The sequence below is a fragment of the Camelus bactrianus genome, chromosome 31 (assembly GCF_048773025.1).
Source record: "Camelus bactrianus isolate YW-2024 breed Bactrian camel chromosome 31, ASM4877302v1, whole genome shotgun sequence".
NCBI classification, from domain to species: domain Eukaryota; kingdom Metazoa; phylum Chordata; class Mammalia; order Artiodactyla; family Camelidae; genus Camelus; species Camelus bactrianus.
This window is the reverse complement of record NC_133569.1, coordinates 21,498,754-21,512,811: the sequence shown is the minus strand read 5'-3', so window position 1 is coordinate 21,512,811 and position 14,058 is coordinate 21,498,754. Positions and strand designations below refer to the sequence as shown.

The 14,058-nt window shown below is 51.3% G+C and overlaps 1 long non-coding RNA gene across 1 annotated transcript; it reads left to right on the top strand.

Moving 5' to 3' along the window:
- Nucleotides 1-3,515: 3,515 nt before the first annotated feature.
- On the top strand, nucleotides 3,516-13,508 carry LOC141575717 (uncharacterized). Its single transcript, XR_012503464.1, has 3 exons — nucleotides 3,516-9,292; nucleotides 9,437-9,529; nucleotides 10,043-13,508. It is a non-coding gene; the product is annotated as an uncharacterized LOC141575717 (long non-coding RNA).
- The last annotated feature ends 550 nt before the right edge of the window (nucleotides 13,509-14,058 follow it).

Genomic DNA, 14,058 nt, shown 5'->3' with positions numbered 1-14,058 from the left:
GACGTAATCGGGAGTCACCATCATCAACCTTCTGGTTCCGATGGGTCAGGGGGCTACGTGCTTGTGGTCATTTGCAGCTAACTTCTTCCACCTGGTAGGAGTTTCGGTATCTGCAAAACAGCTCAAAGGATATGGCTCAGAATATTACCCAAAAAAATTTTTTAAAAGGAGCTGGATTTGAGATTTGTTCTCCCATCTTCTCATGTGGCTACCTTGTAAATAAACCCTCTCTTTGCTGGGAAAAAAAAAAAAAAGAATATTATCTATAGCCCTTGAAAAGAAAATAAAAGGTCCTTGACTGTGTTTAATGGCCAAACTATTATTATTTTGTCTTGCTTGCCTGTTTTCTTTTCTTCAGCATTTTCTCACTTCTCTGATTAAATGCGCTCTTTGGAACTTGGGGAAGGGCTAGGAGGCTGTCGTTTTTCTACAGACCAGAGGCAGGCGGAGCGGGGGGGGGGGGGGGGGGGGGGGGGGTCTCTTCCAGGAAGGCCCCATAGGGTCCTGCTCATTTACACACTTTCTCTCCTCTCTTCTCTCTTTAAAACTCTGACACCGCCTCCCTGCCCCTCTCCCTCAGCTGTGATTCTTATTTCACTGAGAAAAGAGAAGTAATCAGGAGAGAACTCCATGGGCTCCCACCCCTGGATCTCCTGTCCTGCCGCCCCCTGCCCTCCCTCCCGGGACAGTGACCTACCTCTGAGCAGCATTTAATTAGCCGGAAGAATCAACCCCTCCTCCTCAAACCCCCCCAACCCCCCCACCCCCCCACCCCCACCCCCACCCCCGGCTTCCAGGACAACCACTCGCTCTCCTGGTGCTTCTCTCTGTTGTCTTTGCTGAGCTCTCCTCACAGCCTGCTGATTGCAGTGCCCCAGGGGTCAATCCTTTGCCATCTTATCTTTTTTACAAACTCCCCCTGGTCCTGCAGCTTTCAGAGTGAGCTCATTCTGTCTCATGGCTTTAAAACACCATCTAAACTCTAGTAACTAACTCATACCTTTCTGTCTCCAACCCAGACTCTCCCCTAAGTTCCGGGCTCATATCTGCATCCGCCCACCTGCCGTCTTCACTTAAAAGTCCCAACTTAACCTTAACCTGTCCCACTCGGAACCCTTGATCTTCCCTCCGGACGTGCGCCTGCTGCAGCCTTCCCCATCTCAGTAACTGGCAACCCCATCCTTCCAGCAGCTCAGGCCAAAACCCTTGGAGCCCCGCTTGACATCTCTCTCTTACAGCTTTTACCCAATCAGTAAATCTCACTGGATCTATTTCCAAAGACTCTCCAGAATCTGGCCATTTCTCACCGCTCCCCACCTCCCTACAGTCACCCTGGTCTACACCGGCATGGCTTCGTCTGGGTTACTGCACAAGCTTCTCTCTGCCTTCACTCTTGCCTCTCAAAGTCTGTTCTCAGCACAGCGGTAAGGTGATCTGTTTAAAATTAAGTCAGATTACTGACTTCTCTGCTCAAAATCCTGCATTGACACATAGGATAAAATACATCTTCACCCACAGGGAATCACCAGGTCCCCCAGGATCCAGCACCCTCCCCACCTCATCTTACTTTTCTTTCCTGCTTCCTTCTTCCCACTTGCTCTGCTCCAGCCTCACTGGCCTCTGCTGCCACTCCCATCTCTATGCCTGCTGCTCCCTCTGCCTGGAATATTCTTCTCTGTCCTCCTCTTAGCCTGCTTGATTTTTCTCCTCAGCGCTGTCACCACCTGGAGAATCAGGTGTCTGTCTCCCCCACACACACTCACCTCCCCCCACCTCCCGCCACCGCCAGCCCCGCAGAGCTTCAGAAGGGCAGGGACTTTCTCCACTTCCGCTCAATAGAGCCGTCCTACCCGTGCTTCTGAGAAACTCCCCCAGTCCTGCAGCTGCCTTTCCATTCCAGAAGCCACAGCATCTACCGCCCCTCCCATCCCCACCCACCTCGCCCCCCTGCTTGGCCCTTTCCACCTGTCCTGCTTGGCGCTACCTGTGGCCAGCCCACGAGACCAAACACTCGAGCAACATCCAGGTACCCGCATCCAGGGCTCCACACTCAGTAAGATCTCAGTAAGTGTTGGCTGCTTGTAAGGAGGTTTCTTTGATGTTGACATTGGTTCCATGGGCTGGGGGTGGGAGTGGCTGAGTGTCCTCCGTAAATACACCCACCCCGAACCTGGGCACCTGCTACCCCCAGAGCTGGCTTCTCAGGGGCCCACTCAGGCCTCAAAAATACCACCAGCCCTAAGAGCTAAGGGGACCCCATGCTCCTCGGGCCAGAAGGAATTAAAGGTTGGGCAGCCTTCCCACCCCCCTTAATTCACTATTTCCCCACATGAGAGTCAAGTCTCACTGCTGATCCTTGGACAGGCATTCAGTAGCAGTGACCACACGATGAATAAGCTCTCCCTTTTCGATTCTCTTTTGAAGACCCTGTTTGGGGATGAATTGTGCCTCCCCCCAAAAAAGATACATTGCAGTCCTAACCCTCAGGCCTCAGAACGCAGCCCGACTTAGAAATCAGGTTGTCACGGATGTAGTTAGTCAAGATGAGGTCATACTGGGGTAGGAGGGACCCCTGACCCAACGTGACTGTTAGCCTTCTAAGAAGATGGCCCCGTGAGAGGGAGACACAGGGAGAAGGCCACCTGATGGCAAAGGCAGAGGCTGGAGTGACAAACTGCAAACCAAGGGACAGCAGGGATCGCCGGCCAACCACGAGAAGCTGTAAGGGGCGAGGAAGGATTCCCCACTGCAGTTTCAGGAAAAACGTAGCCCTGCTGACCTCTTGATTTTGGACTTCCAGTCTCTAGAACTATAAAACTACAAGTTTCTGTTGCCTTAAGCCACCTGGTTTGTGGTTTGTGGTTTGTGGCGGCCGGGGGAACCTCACACAGACCCTGGGAAACACACAGACCCTGGGAAACTCACACAGACCCTGATCACCTCGAGAAAGTCTCATCTGGGGGCCTGCAGATTTTTCATGCCTTTCCAACACTTGCTAATTTTCCTTTTTACAAAGAAAAACAAAAAAAAAAACTGTCCTCAGGCCAAGAGCTTTTGGCAGGAAAGGCAGCTAACTAAGTTTTAATAACCTTGTTTTGATCTCATTATATTTATTTTTATGACGACCATCTATTTTTGGCGAGTGATAACTAGTTTCCCATGCACAACAGTAAAGCAAAGTTTCATTTTTAAATAAAGCTTAGAAAGAGTCATTTAAGGAACAATAGTATGTCGTACTAAGAAAAGTGTAGAATTATAGCACAAATAGCAGATGCAGGGATGGTAACTGAAGACAGTCTTCAGGAAAGCCAGGCCCAGAAGCCGCAGCATCCACCACCCCTCCCACCCCCGCCCCCACCAGTTGAAACTGACAACACATACAATTCAGAAAAAAAAAAAATGACATCGCAAAGTGGTCATCACATCGCTTTACTGTACCTTTTCTCCCCACCCCACCCCATCCCCACCCGCCTTCCTGGCCTTCCCTCATTTGGGGGCCAGGCCCTACATGAAGCCAGGCTCCCTCTTGTCACCAGAGAAAACTGATCTGATAAACTGGATCCCACTGAGACTGGAGTCAGAGGATGTGGGTGACAGTCACATCGCTGTCACTAATGTGACAAGTGACCTTGGGTAAATCCCTTAGTCTCCCCAGACTTGATTCTTCTCTGCAAAAGAAGGTAAGACTATCTTCAATATCTCTTTCGGCTCCGAATTCTATGCTCCTGGGATGTTAGTGACTTAATGCTTTCGCCTCTCAGGGACTCCCATTTCACGTTAAATTTATAGGAATGATTCCCCAGTAGAGGAATTCCAGGCTCAGAGGCACTTGGAGGAGAGAGACTCCGGGTGGTGGGATGGGGCGCTTCTAAAATTTCACAGCAAGCACCCCCTGTCCCCACACAGGCTGACTTTCACCCCCAGATGCTAGATCTCCCACAATCCCAGTCCCCTTCTCCTCCCCCGCCCTCCAGGGTCCCTGCCTCCCACTCAGTCAGGAATCAAGAAGCCAAATGTCCAATCAGGCTGACTACTACACGTTTAATTTTTAAAAGCAAAATACAGCATTTATTTACATGCATGTTCATACACACACACACACACACACACACACACTGTTGGGGGCAGGAAAGGGCCAGGGAGAAAAATCAGCTTTGACAACCTCATAAATGTCAATTTCTGAGGGGGGCTGAGCTAGAAGATGAATCCTTACAGCTTTAATTGGAGACATGATGGTCTCACTTTGCCAGGCAGCCCCGCCTCTCCCCCAGACCCCTCCACTGATAACAGGGCCCTTGCCTCGCTTGAATTGACATAAGGCCTCTGTCTGCTGGGGTTTGTTTCTGGGATGTCAGAGGTACAAGCGGAACGGGATGCTCCAGTGCCCCTCGGAGAGGAGAGGCCGGAGCAGCCTGGGGACGGTGCCCAGGCTGTGCTGGCCCTAAACGAGATCCAGCAGAAACAAAGGGGCCCTCCCGACTGGGGATGCTTCTCCCCACCTAACAGGAAATCAGAGGCGCCTTTCCATCCAGTGACGGTGTGCTAACCCAGGTACAGTGGGAGGGGGACACAGAGACCTGGGGATAGCACTAGAGAGGAGGCAAGGAAGCCAAGGGCCTTCCCCAGAAAGGCTTGTCCCATAGTAGTCAGGAGGACCACTCCACAGCCAGACTGCTGGAGTCACTGCCCAGCTCCACCACCACTGCACCTTGCCTCAGTTTTGCCATCTGTAAAATGGAGGTAATCACAGTATCAGGAGAGGATTTAAGGGGCTGATACAGGTGGGCTAATACAGGTAGAGCACTTGCTTGCTATCCAGCCCAGCGTGCCTCTCTCGGCCAGAGCTCTGTAGGCAGCACTCCTGGGCAAACTGCAGAGCCCGGGCAACATTACGCAAACAAGCTGCATGTTGTGCATGAGACAGCCATGCCAGGACTGACAAGCGCCAGTCTAATGGATCTGGGGCAAGAACCACAGTCCTCACCATCACCCTCCGGGCCCGCCCGGATACCCTGACCAACCACTTCCCAGTAAAACACGGAGGAGCATTTTTCCCTCAAGACCACCCCACCCCAACAGCTCCTGCCCACTCTAGAAACTGCGACCATTCTCCTTCTGCCCTCCTGCAGACCCCAGTCCCAGCCATGCAATTTAGGTCATTTTTATATTAGTAATAGCCCAGGTAACTAGCATCGGCACCATGCTCTACAGTTTACAAAGCCATCTTTAATTTACATGTTTTTTAATCTTTTTTTAATTGAAGTATAGTCAGTTTGCAATGTTGTGTCAATTCCTGGTGTACAGTATAATGTTTCAGTCATACTTATACAGACATATATTCGTTTCCATTATAGGTTACCACAAGATACTGAATATAGTTCCCCGTGCTATACAGTAGAAACTTGCTGTTTATTTTATATGTAGTAGTTAGTATCTGCAAATCTCGAACTCCCAGTTTATCCCTTCCCACCTCCTTTCCTCCCTGGTAACCAGAGTTTGTTTTCTTATGTCTGTGAGTCTGTTTTTCTGTTTTGTAAATAAGTTCATTTGTGTCTTTTTTTTTTTTAGATTCCACAAATGAGTGATATCATATGGTATTTTCCTTTCTCTTTCTAGCTTACTTCACTTAGAATGACAATCTCCAGGTCCATCCATGTTGCTGCAAATGGCATTATTTTATCCTTTTTTACATCTGAGTAGTATTCTATTGTATAAATATACCACAATTTCTTTATCTGACTTACATGTTTGCATTGTTAATACACTTACATGGGTCAAAAAATTAAAAATATCTATTAAAAGGCAAACAGTGAGGATTCTTCCTGTTACCCATCTCCTTTCCTTCCAGAGTCCAGCCCCAACCCCCACAGGTGACCACTGTTATTAGTTCCTCAGAAATCCTTCTAGAATTTCACTATGTAAGCACAAGCAAGGACTCCTATTTCCTCCTTTTTTAAACACAAAACATAGCACACTGTACATAATGTTCTGCACCTTGGTTTTCTTCGCTTAACAACATGTCTTAGATATCAGTATGAAGCTTTTTTTCTCTTTCCTTTTTACAGCTGCCTAACAGTCCTTCACAGGGGCGAACCATAGCCTCTTAAGAAACTCTTCCCAGTGGACATTAACATCGTTTCAAAATCTTTCCTCATTGCAAATAATGCTGCAACACATAACCATAAACACAGACCTGCTGCACTTACACAAGTATATTTGTAGGATTAATTCCCAAAAGAGGAATCACTGGGTCAGAAGATTATGTGTTTATAATGTTGATAGCTTCTGCCAAATTGACCTGCATGCAGGTTGTATATATTTACCTTCCCATGAGAAATGCCTGATTCTTTACAACATCCCCATTAGAGCAAGTTATCGAATTTCTGGACCCTTGCCAATCTGATAGGAAAAAATTATTTATCGGTGTAATTTTAATTCACATTTCTCTTATTCTGAGTGAGATCGAACATCGTTGCATACGTTTAAGAGCCATTCGTATTGTGTCTTCCCTTAGATGTTCTTTGCCACCCATTTATCTGCTTTGGTCTTCACAACACCCCTGTGAGTTACGGAAGGCAAGTATTAGCAAGATCTACATTTTAAAATGATAAAGCTAAGACTCAAATCATTTAAGATACTGGCTGAAAGCCACAGGCTGGTGTGGGGCAAAACCACACTCCATCTTGCATTTTCTCTCTTCTGCCTTACATCACCCCCACTGAACCAAGAACAGTGCTGAGAAGTGTCACAAGGAGGAGCCAGGGGACAGGAGTCCAGGGACCTGTCTTTTCCCTATGGCTGTGAGTTACGGCTCTGTGCCTTTGGGCCAGAACCTCCCCTCTCGGGTGGACTTTCCGTATCTCTAAAACCAAGATTTGAACTAAATCACCAAGGTCCCTTCCAGGAAATGATTACAGTGGGAAGCACTCCATGAATCTTTTATTATTATTTCTTTTTGAGCAGAGGAAATAAAACAGTTTTCAGACCTCCCAAGATGAGAACTTTCAAAGCAAACGGCGTTTATGTGAACCTAGTCTAATCAGAGGCGGTGAGATGGGTGGCAGGGGAAGGGAGAAAGGAGGGGCTTCAGACAGCGTCGGGAAGGAAGAGGGGGCTGCTGTTGCACTGGGGCGCGGGAGGTGGCCCAGACTGAGAGTTGATGGCGAGATTTCCAGGAGTCTTGCGGGCCGGCTGATCTGACAGCTGGAAGTGGCCAGGGTGGGAGGATTTACACCACGGAAACCAGCAAATGCTGCAGATGATAACATCCCCATCTCCTGTCCCCAGAGGCGGTTGTCTCTAACACCTCGCCTCTGCTGGAGGGCCTGCAGAAAATCGTAAGCAGCGACGAGACCGCAGAGCGGAGAAGGCTTGCGGGGAGCGAGTTGGTTCCCAGGTCGAGACGAGCTCGCCCAACGCCCACACACGCGCAGGCAGGCCGCTGGCTCACATCCTCCGCGTCATCTGTGGGGGTAAGAGCGTGGACCCCGGGGCAAACTGTAGGAGTCAAATCTCTGCTCTCACGTGCTTGCCGTGTGACCCTGAGTAACCACTCGGCCTTGAGTCCCTCGTCTGCAATGACCACGGCCCCTACCTCTCGTGGCTTTGTGCAGATTGATGAGCTAATCCATAGGAAGCGCTGAGAACAGTGCCTGGCACCGTCAAGCGCACCGTCGGCGGTGGGCACTACTATGGCTCTTTTTCTGCAGCTGTGCGAGCGCATTAGAGGCGCATCCTGGGAGGGGAACCTCCCTGTCTGTATCTATGGGGCCTGGGGCAGCCCTCTTGCCCCTCTGGGACTGTTCCCATATCTGACCATCCCTCCGCTTCTTTCCAGCCAGTGCCCCTTGATCCTATGATGAACACAGCTGACAGAGGGATGCCGGCTCCGGGCCTCCTCCCTGCCCTGTATCCCCGGGACCAAGAACGGGCCCTTCACAATGTGCTTGATCAATATTTGAATGAATGGAAAAATCCGTCTCCCACCCTCACCCCAAACACACACGCGCGCGCGCGCGCGCACACACACACACACACACACACACACTAATACCTCTCTCCAGACCAAATTTCTGGCTCTCGTCTATTTCCTGCTAAGAAGATAATTGACGGTTTTGCTGATAATGAACTTAAGGTATGGCCACTTTATAGAGGTGCCTGCCTTTTATAAGGGAGGTCTTTAGAAATGAGAAAACCTTTCATGAGCAAACTCAAGGAAGCTATAATGGGTGAATTATATGGGGGAGGTATTTGAGACCCCCTACCCCCATTCGGAGTGCCTCAAAGTGGATGAGCACATAGGGGAAAAACCGGGCCCCCAAATCACACAGCCAACAGCCGTGCCCCCTTCTGAAGCCCAGTTCGGCTCTCCTGATTCCTGAGGAAGCTGTATCAGCTGTCCTGACCTCTCCTGTCCCCAGCCTTGCCCCCGACGGAGGCCTCATTCTGGCTTTGTCTGGCCAGCCAGGGCCTGGAGTTGTGTGCAGGGGGGCCTGGCTCTCTACAGCAGCAGGTCCCAACCAGGCTGGGGTGGCCCAGTTTGCAGCTCCTGGAGGCTCCCTGGCATTTCAGTTAAGTGTTGCTAGGCCATGAATCTCAAGTGCCCAGAAGAGCTGGCATAATGGCCCTGTGGGCTCACGCCCCCGCCAGCAAATGCCAGATGATTATGGATGAAGCAGGAGACCCCACAGAATGCACGGGTCAGTGAGTCAATCGATGAAGCCCTCCTACCCGAGCCTCTCATGTGAGCAAACATGGGGTTGGGCTCCAGGGAGAGAAACTTCCCCTGCCCCAGGTCACTGTCACCTGTCCCCGGAGCTCCCATCAGCTCTGATCTGGCCAGGGCTAGGGCTGTTTTAGGAGAGCAAATCCAGAGCCTCTCCTTGGAAGATCCCTGAAAACAGAAGGAGTCCTTCAGGTTGTCTCTCCACTAAAGAAGAGCCCCTCTGTGGCTGGAATCTGAGCTTTCCCATCTGGGGACCCCAGCCGGCTGAGCCAATCTGATCACCTCTCCTGGGAATGCTCTGAACAGCGCCCATCTCGGGTCCAGACCTCCTGGAGGAGAAGCTGGTGGTTAAACTTTCTGCCCTTTCTACAACGCCAGCTTCTGGAGGCAGGAGGAGGCACCGAAGACCAAGCCAGCGGTGACCTAAAGGTGCCCACAGATGTCAACAATGACAAGCCTGGGACACTCAGAATGTGACCACATTCAGATACAGCAATAGAACATCCTGTCCACCCCACCTGATCCGCATTATCAGGGGCACCTGGAATTGCTGGCATGCCCTCGCAGGTGCAGACCACACCCCGCGCTCAGACAGAGCCTAGCCTGGCGTGCGGTCAGCAGGGAGGGTCTCTGGGCTTTCCTGGGGTGGGCGTGGGGGGATGGGAAAGGGTACTCGGGCTCCAGCTAGAACTGCTGTCTTCTCTGAAGCAGGCTCCTGGGAGCCCAGGCACTCACCGCCAGGCCCTGAGTGCAGCCCCTCCAACCGGATGGTCTCCATTGATCCACTGGAGCTTTTGCCAACAGGTCAGTTCTCCATCTCAATCCTTCTTGCAGCTCCCATCCCCTCCTCCTCAGGCCATCCATCATCTGTCCACCTGCCTGAATCAGCAGGAAGGGGCAGCTTCTCAAAGGAGCCAGGCTCAACCCTCAGGTGCCCTGTCAGCTGCCCACGGGTAACGAAGCCTCCCTCTGTCCCAGGACCTTGACACTAGGTCTGGCCATTTGCGCTGCCTCTGGTGAGCTTCAGAGGGAGCCAGACCAAGCCAGAAGCAGGTGGACCTAAGAGTTCTCTCCGTCTCTCATCACCTCCCTGGGAACATCTTGTGTCCTCTTCCCAGGGCTCTTAGTCCAGTGCCTCATGGAAGCTGAGACATGAGCTGATAAGACTTTAGGCATTTGTCTGCCAAGGGGGACCCTGGAAGATGATGACTTATGATTGAATAGAGGCATGCAGTTCCCACTCGCCCTCCTGTGATCTCATTTAAGCCTCCTGATCACCCCATGAAGTTGACCGGTGTTACTAACTCTATCTTACAGATGAGAAGATCAAGGCTCAGAGAAGTGAGATGACTTGCCCAAGGTGGCATCATCATCAGAGGTGAGTCTAGGACCTAGTTCTCTTTCCAATCTGCCACATTGCCTCTTGGAAGACTTCAAGTCGCAAAGGGATGACGTTCCTACAGGGACTCTAATAAACAGCATTGGCAGGCAGCTTCCTGGCACCGCCCCCCACACATGGTGCTCTGGCACGCTGCAGAGGGCTTGGCTGAGTCCAATAAGGCCACACAGGAGCCTGGTGACCTCCAGCAAGTCATCAAGGCTCAAGTTTGAATTTCAGTTTCATCATCTGCAAAATATAAACATAACCACTGCTTAGAAAGGAGCAGAGCATGGGGGGTGCTCTGGATTCTGGGAAGCCCTGTGCCCAGGAGAAGCGGCCATAGTCACCCCTCCTCCAGACAGCACCCACGTGCTTGAGATGCGATGATCTACTGTGATGAAACAGCCTCCACAGCTGACTGTGACTTCTGTCAACAAAAAGATACGCTCTTCCTCCCACGATTCCCTTTGTGAAAGGACCAAAGAGGACCAGGCCTACGGCTGAGAGAAGCAAGGAGGAACACTACATGGAGCTGGGAAGGGATCAGGCCAGGGATGGTGTGGACTTCAAGACAGGTGTTCCTGGTAACTGAATGAGGGTTAGCCCAGCTAGGACAACGGGAGGGAGAAGGGGAGGCTGGTCTAAGGGACAGCTCTGTGACCAGCTTCCCAGGAAGGGGAAGTTGGGTTTTACAGCCCCTTGCAGGCATCTGCTGATGAAGGACCTCAGTCTGTGAAAAGTACCTCCTAGGTGTTCACAGCTGTCCCCAGGTGCTGGCTCTCTGTCTTCTGGCACTGATGCCATCCCCACTGAGACCACCACACCTATGTCTTCTGTTCTGCACTTTTTTTTTCAGATTGAAGTATAGTTGGTTTATAATATTAGATTATTTTTAGGTATACAACATAGTGATTCAATATTTTTATAGATTATACATCATTTAAAGTTATAAAACATTGGCAATATTCCCTGTGCTGTACAATATATCCTTGTAGCTCATTTATTTTATACATAGTAGTTTGTACCTTTCAATCCCCTACCTCTGTCTTACCGCCACCCACTTCCCTCTCCCCATTGGTAACCCCTAGTTTGTTCTCTAGATCTGTAATTCTGATTCTGTTTTGTTATATTCATTCCTTTGTTTCATTGTTTAGATTTCACATATAAGTGATAACATACAGTGTTTGTCTTTCTGTCTGACTTATTTCACTAAGCATAGTACCCTCCGGGTGCATCCATGTTGTTGTAAGTGGCAAAAAAAACAAAAACAAAAACCCTTGGGCACTGAGCCCTTGGATCTGTTGACAGTGCTTGGCAACAGTAGCAAAGCAAGGAAACTCCCTTTCCCTTCTCTGCCTCAGCCTCCACTATAAGAGCACCCAAGTGTGCAGCCAGTGCTCTCAGTGAAGGAAAGGATGCTGAGAGACAAGTCCTAGAAATAGATACCCAGGCATGGCTCCGCTGTGGTCCATGTGAATGGTGCCCCCCTGCACTTGTGCAGTGCACAACCTGTGCCACCGTACAAATGGCTCTGTAGACACTACACAGTCCTCAGAGGACCCCATCTCCCTGACAACTTGGGCTTTATTCCTTGGTCAAGCAGGTCAGGCTCACCTGAGCCCTCATTATGAATGGTGCCCCCTAGAGTTGTTCATTGCTCAGCCTGCACGACCATACACAGAGACCCTGCAACACCATCTCCATCTACAGGGTGAGTCTTCTCCTGGGAAGCATCTCTGTCCCTCATGGGATGAGATCCACCCCATCAGTTCTCCAGACATTTCTGAATCCCAGCAGTGGGCCCCACTAAATGTTTAAATTGAAACTTTGAACTCATATTTTCCATAGTCCCTCTTGCTGGAGTCATTTCTGCTTCCTTGTTGCCTGGGCAATCTCCCCAAAACAAAGGATTGTAGAGTTAAGGGGAACTTTGAAGGTCTGCTAATCCAACTCTATCATTTTGCAGGTGGCAAAATAAGGCCCAGAGAGGGGACGAGACTTGCCCAGCATCCCACGGCTCACAGCCAGTTAGTGGCAGAGCAGGGACGAGAGCTCCTAGTTCAGTGCTCTGTCTAGGGTACCATCTCAGCCCTCCTCGTGGACATGTGGAGGTTAAGAGCACAGAGCTGCTAACAAGCAAAGGTGCCTCAAGCACAGAGCCCTCCACACCACTGCTGGCTTCGCTGCCTTCACCAGCAAAGGAAGCAAAAGGCCTTTTCTGTTTTTTTCTTTTTTTTTAAGAGTCCTCTCTATTGTGTCTACTGGGAAGAAGGCTCCTATGCTGGGTCAGCCGAACTGGAAGGCAGGACCAGGAGAGCAGAGGCTGGCTGTCAGGGTCTGACAAAGTTACAAATGCCCCACAGGAAGGTGGCCCAGTCTCTGCCTTAGGCTCAGGCTAGACTTGGCCGGTCAGTTCTGCCCCCTGGCTCTGCAGGTCCCAGACACTGGATGCCTGGCTTTGAGTGCCTGTCCTTACCGCCTGCAGGCTGATCGCCAGCCTCCCAGACCTTTGCCCACCAAAGCCTGCCAAGGGCTCCACACCCCTGCTGTACAGCCGAGCCGCCGCCCCCGGCTAGCCATGCTCCCCGAACCTCCTCAGTGCTGCGCCAGCACCACCTCCCAGCCCAGAGCCAGCCAAGCTCCCGCTCCCTCTGAGCCAACAGTCCTTGAGAAAACCAGAGTTCTTCTCACTGGTTCTCAGGCATAACCCCAGCTTTGGACAAACCCCCCAGCAGCACCAGAATCTGGCCTCAGCAACCATTCTACTTTTCAAAAACTGCAAACTCTTGAGGCTCCTGCATCTTCTGTGACCTGAGAGCATGGTCTTATCCCAGCTGCTCCCCGCAAAGCTCCCCCAGATGACTCGCCCCTCTGGCTCCTCGCCCAGTCCCCATCTCAGTTCTTTCCTTCTTGTGTCCGCACCTTCCCATCCATCCCATTCGCCCCTCCACCCTCTGTCTCCTGTCCATCAACCTCTCCCCTCCCTCGTCTCGTACACACTCATGGACCAAGCTGTTCCTATCTGTAGCGGGGAGAGGAACCTGGGAGCCAGGAGCTGCCTGCACAGGAAAGCTGCCCCTGGGGATTAGGGTCACGGATAATGTGGACAAGGACTTGGGGGAGAGGGAGTTTTGGAGGAAGGTTGAAAGGGAATAGGCCCGCACAGCATCCCTTCCCATACGGATCAGGGAGGTAACCAGCAGAAAATGAACAGCCTTGGTCTAAGTTCCCCTTAATTAACCTGGGCTCTGGCTCGTTCCCCTGGGCATTTGCTCGGGGACTTGCCGTGGTGACACTGGGGAAGGGAAGAAAGCCTTGCTCAGAGAAGGCAGAGTAGCGGAATCAGGACCCCTCCTCCCTCTTGTCTCTCCCCATCCACTTAAAAGGTTAGAAATGATCTCCCTGGGGATGTCGCGAGTGTCGACGTTAATGATTTGTTCCCGTGGATCAAGCACACAACCGTAAACAAATTCTAATAAAATGTAAATACATCTGAGAGGGATTAAAAAATTAACTTGGCCTCCGTTTCTTTAAGTGGAAGATAAGAACTCAGGCGAGAGGATGGTGAAGGCCGCTGTCTGGCTCAGATGTTCTGCTCCTGGAAATGTCAGGGGGCAGGGGTTTCTCTGCCCCCGGGGCACCCAAGGGCCCTGGCTGTGGAGGAGTCGGCTGCGGTGCGGAGAGGGGCACAGGCAGACAGGCAGGCATCAGCAAGGGGAGACTTGCCCATTCACAGTTCTATTCAGAGTTTGGTCTTCCAAGAAGCGTGCCCCGCGCTGAGCTGAGGGCCCGCCTGTACTTCCTGCACCTATGGGCTGAGCCGCCAGGCTCCCAGAGATGCAGCACCAATCAACCAACCACGACACCAGACCCAGGTCGGGGCCGCCCACCTTCAGCCCCATTCCTGCCACCCCAGGACCACCTGCCTCCAGTCCCAGGCCTGCTCCTTTCA